The sequence below is a fragment of the Anas acuta genome, chromosome 3 (assembly GCF_963932015.1).
Source record: "Anas acuta chromosome 3, bAnaAcu1.1, whole genome shotgun sequence".
NCBI classification, from domain to species: Eukaryota; Metazoa; Chordata; class Aves; order Anseriformes; family Anatidae; genus Anas; species Anas acuta.
In genome coordinates, this window is record NC_088981.1 from 64,502,002 (window position 1) to 64,507,730 (window position 5,729).

The following is a 5,729-nucleotide window of genomic DNA, read 5'->3' on the forward strand; positions in this document are numbered from 1 at the left end:
CATAGTAAATAATGATATCAAGAGCTGTCTAGCTTGCTAAAAAAAAAAAAAAAAAAAAAAAAAAAAAAAAAAAAACTGTTTTTGCAATAAAAAGGCAAATTCTTCTGCTGAAAAGTCATCAAGCATAGTGACAGTGGACTTTCTGACCTTCCAGACTATGGAGAACATTTCAAAATTTGTCAGGACATAATCTGTGAAGTAGATGGATTTTACTGATAAAACCTGACTAAAGAACTGGCATTTTGGCTACAGACTAATTTCTAGCAGAAGTAGAATCATATCAGTCTGTTCACATCATGTATCATATTTTCTGCCATTCTTTTGGTATTTCTTTGAAGGATAGGGACAGGCAGCATTTCTGTACTGTGCTATGATACCTTCGCCCTTTTTTTTTCTTTCTTTTTTTTTTTCTCCCTGAGAATGTTCTTGCTCCCTCTCCCTCTCTCTCTCTCTTTTTTCAAAATCTGTGTGAGTTTCACAGCAGCTAAAGATTGAATAAGTGAAAAAAGGTGCTTTGTTTCTGTTACCATTTTACCTTGGCCCATTAGGAATCACAAGGGCTCTAACACTCTAACACTAGATATCTTAAAAGGAATAGGTGGATAACAAGAAGTTCCAAATTCCACAGTTCCTTTGTCTTTTTCCAAGTCAGAAATGATAAGAGAAAAATATGTGCCACTCTCTTCTTACGTATACTAGTATATGATGTCCTTTTGGTTTTTGCATTTTGGCATTCACACTTTCTAAACATACTTTCTCATACAACCAAATCTAGTTCTTTAGTTATGAGTTTAATGGCTACAAAACACTGGGCTTTCTCTCAACAGTGATCAGGTGTGAGCAGCAGTCATCTGTTGTAACAACCAGTAAAATTGCAATTGCCACTGGAATTCTTTTACTTTAATAACATATAATTAGGGTAGAGGAACAATATACCATATTATGTAGCTGTCAGAACACTCAGACACAGCATTTCTATCACCAATGGCTCATTCTGAACAGCCTCAATATACGCTCTCTTATTCTCTGAAACATAACTATGGACAATATAAAGAACAAGCAATATATATATTTAATTTTGCCCTACTGGTTTTGAATGTAAAAATAGCAGCTTGATTTGAAAGGAAAACCTTTAGAAACTCTTTCAAGACTAAAGTGTTCATACAAATCATTGTGTTAATTATATATCCCAAAAAATATGCAAATACCCTTTTAGTGGTGAATTAATCAATTTTAATCACTTGAAAAATAGCTTTTAAGTGGTTTTATTTTTTATAAAAATATGTCAAAGTATTTAAAATTCTCATGGTGAGCTTATATTTAATAATCCTGTTTTACTTCCTTTAGTAGTGACAGATGAGTACTCCCTATGTTATTCTGGTGTTGAGCAACAGACACAGTGGGTGATTGCAGGTGTAAACTTCTTACACTAGGTTCCAGATTCTTGCAAAGTTTATAAAATAATAGTTTAGATTTCACATCTTAGTGTTTCATTTTAGATGCCTTTGGCAAAACAGCCTAACTAAATGAGATGCAATTCAAATGAGGTACTTGACCTCTTCCTTAAAAATGTGGACATAAATTGATGTCTAATCTGAAAGCACAAGAAAAAAACAAATCTCAAATCAGCTCATGGGAATGCAGTTGGATAAGAAACTTTTCATTTGTAAACTGTTTGACATACCCAGATCTGTTTACTGCTTGTCCCAAAGGTGTATATGTGTCAAATTACTCCTCTGGTGATTAGGAGGAATTAGGCTCTAACTGATTGAGTTGATGAGCAAGAGCAAGAGCTCAATTCTAGGTAGTGAGATGACCAGGTCCTTGATTCTCATGGTGCCTGCCCCCAGCTCAGCTGTAGCAGTACATCTGCTCTTTCAAGCACAGCTAGCCACAGACGTAGGAACCACATGCTGCTACTGTTCAAGCTGTGGCTATGTATACTTCCATGTCTGAACTACAGACCAAACTCTTGACTCCCCAAATTTCCCAATATTTTTGACTTTTATGATTGACATAGCTAGAATCCTACATAACTAGCCAGTCATCACAAGACAATGTCCCTCAGAATGCATACTGAAAGTGCCAGCAGAAATGTTTGAGTCCTCTCAGCTCATAATTTAACAGCATGCTTTATCAAAAGCTCCAACCAGATGTTTAGGCAGAGCTGAAGCAAAGTAACACTTCCCTTGTGGATGTACAGTAACCAAACGCTTATGCAGTGGCTACATGAAACACATGGACATCTAGCCAAGCCCTAAATTAAAAATAAACGTTTAAAAAAAAAAATAAAAATTAGTACAGAATTACTGTACAAAATTAATCTTAAAAAATCTCTGGAAATATAAGGGAGGTAGGGTGGTGGTATTTTGCACACTAATGTTCATTTTCTTCATATCAGTAACAATGTTTAGGTACAGGGCTGACACTCTGTCAGTCTACTAGCTAACATTCTATTGATGAAACTATATGACTTTGTACAGTATATTTGTAATGGTCCAGAGAAGTGTAAAACAAACTATTCACGAAATTTACAAAATGAAACTGAAATCTGAGAACCAACATCCTGACACAGTTATGGAAATAAAATTCAATTTTGTGGCATGTACTATAAGAATATTCTAGCATTAACAACAAAGGACAGGAAGGTTTACATATAAACGTAATAGAAATATTATATGTCCTTTTACATTAAGAATACTAAATAAAAAAAGGACTAGGACCTTTAAAAAATGTGGTGTCTACTATTTATTCATTCATTTCATGTATTCCTTCCATAACCTAAACTCAATTTGCTATTTTTTGTGTTTACTGAAAGACATTTAGTGAACTGTCTGAAAAAAAAATATAATAATAATAACTAAAAAAAATATTGGCAGTATAATCTTATAGTTATGCTTTCAATTAAATTCTTACGTTTACAATTATTGATTTCATATGCAATGCAAGTATAAATGCAATGCAAGTACATGATCTTGCATTTTGTTTTTCAATTCCTAGCAGTTCTCACTTGCTTTAACTGAGATCTTTGACAACCAGAAGATTAGGCTCTAACTGATTGGGTTGGATGAGCAAGAGCAAGAGATTCTTTAGTGCAGGATCTCTCCAGTAATGCATGAGCAACAGGTGGTATAAAGCTTCTTCAGTCGATGCTGTAGGAGGAAATGAACTGCTTTCCTTCAAAATATATTTTTACATCATGCATGACTTTTGTCTGATTAATCACTCAGACAGCTATTGCTTTTAATGGAGTGCATGATTTACTGTGGCTGGTACTGTTTCATTGAGGAAGCAGCAGAATAGGAAAACAAGTTCCTTCATGAACTCCTTCTTCAAACAGAGCTGGATAATTACCCGAAATAATTTTCATAGCCAAGTATTCTTCATGTAACATCACACACATATCATGGGACATGGACATAGTGTGCCATAAATGAAGGAACTAAAATTTGTTTTTCATTGTTTATAATGCCTTTTATTTTTCCTCCAGTGATGATTCAATGCTGGTGTACAAGTGAAGACCGTATTTTAGATGTACCTGGTCACATTACCACTGCCACAGCAGTGACACAGCATAATTTTTTTTTTAGGTAGCAGATTGTATGCAGTTTAGTTCCTTGAGCATTAGATATTGCTTTTCTTAAGGACTCCAGTTAAAAATTTTGTGAGATCAATTCTGTGCCTTCTTGAAAGAAGACTCACATTAGTGCCAGACTGGCTAACTTATCCACACCACAGTGTGTGGTGGTTAAAATAAATAGTTCGTCAGAAATCTTTCTGAAATATTTTTGATCTATTATATGAGATTCTATTCAGGAAGGAGCTCACATGCCTTTGCCTTATTCATCCCTGATCAAAAGGAATATTGTGAAGTAATTTGTAAATTGGGTTTTACACCTGAAGGTGGAGATCTGGTAATCTGGAGGATCCTTTGCACTTAAGACTCAGAAATACTAATAAATGCTGGTGATGAAATCCTAACTGTCCAGCAATGAATGGACACAGATGTTATTTTTTGCAGATAACAGTCCTTACAGCCCATGAAGCATTAGTCATATCTTTTAAATAATTCAAGAGTATATTAATATCTCTCAACTGCCTTGTACTTAAGAGTGACAGATTGTGCGGTTGACCTCTTGGGGGGGGGGGGGGAAGGAAAAAAAAAGAAAGGAAAAAAAAAACAAACAGGGGAAAAAAAAGAAAAGAGAAAAATAAAGAGAGATTAAATATATATATATATATATATTCAAAACATGAGTTTACTTCAGGACCACCAGCTTTAAGTGGCCCAATCTTCAACTCCTTTTGATTCAAATGAAAGAGTTGATACAACTTGCGTGGGCCAGACAAGACAAAAGATCTTTTGTTCTCCTCCTAATGTGAGTTGACGTAAGTTACTTATGAAGAAAAGAACATGAGTAAATTTATTTCCTGGGTGACTGGTGTTAGTATGGAGTAGAAGAGCTGAGAAGGTTTCTCCGAGTGATTTAAAAAGACTGAGTATTTAGTCTGCCAGTAGCCTTTCCTGGTAACAAGCAGGGAACTTCTGTATCAAATGAAAGTTTCTTTTAAACAAAGTGCACTGGTTTCATCTAATTTATTTATTTATTTATTTATTTATTTATTTATTTATTTATTTTCCTACTAGCTGTATGGTGCTGCATTTTGGACTTAGGGTGAGAAAAATGCTGATACCAGAGAGATGTTTCAGTCACTGCCAAGCAATGCTCACAGAACCAAGGCCTTTCCTGCTCCTGGTGCTGCCCAGCCAGCAAGGAGGCTGAGAGGGCACGTGGCCAGGACAGCTGGCCAGGCTGCCCAAAGGGATGTCCCACACCATGTGGCGCTGTGCTGAACAGTTAATATGGCTGGCCAAGGTGGAAGGGGACATTGCTTGGGGTCTGGCTAGGTGCTGGTCAGCAGGTTGTTGAGCAAAAAAACAAAAGTATTTTTTTGCCTCAACAAAAACAAAAGGTGTTGAGCAGAAAACAAATGTACTGAGTGGGGTCGGAAGGACCCATTTGGCAAATGCTGTTAAGGAGGGGGAATGGGACTGTATCGCTGCTTGTGTCATGCACCTCCCACTGCCTGATGTCTTCTGCCTCTCTGCACTACCTCCCCCAGGACTGCACAGCACCCAAATTTCAATTGGGCAGGTCTTTGCATTATGGTGGACATAAATGTGATTGTGAACACCAGCTTGAATTTTGTGTTGTGTGAGAAGTGCACGTGCTGGTTAGTTGTTCTTCTGGTCCTGCTTTTGTGCTTTTGATGTGTTGCTGTTGTTGCTACTGCAGCTGGAGCAGAGGGTTGCTTTCCTCACCCGTCATGCTCTGTTTCTTGGCTGTAGAAGAGAAAATATTTTTTGTTGTTACTCTTCAATGTAGTAAATAAGAGTACTGTTACATCTGCCTTCTGCAGAAAGTAAGTAAAACCCTAGTTACCTTCACTCTCTAAAACAAACAAAAAAATCCACCTCCCCTCTCAATCGTCTGTTAACTAAGTAACAAGAAACACAGCCTCTCCTTGTTCGTCATCAGGCAGCACTGTGAGATGGAGTGGAATTTGAATATCTAGGCTATGGTTGTTTCACAAAACCTTTCACCAGGCACACAGAAGAGCATATGTCCTGGTAACCAAGGAAACTCAAAGGAACAGCAGCTGGTCAGAGGGAAAAATCTGTAAGGTGCCAGGGATCCAAATGGGATTTTTATGGCCAAATGCTTACT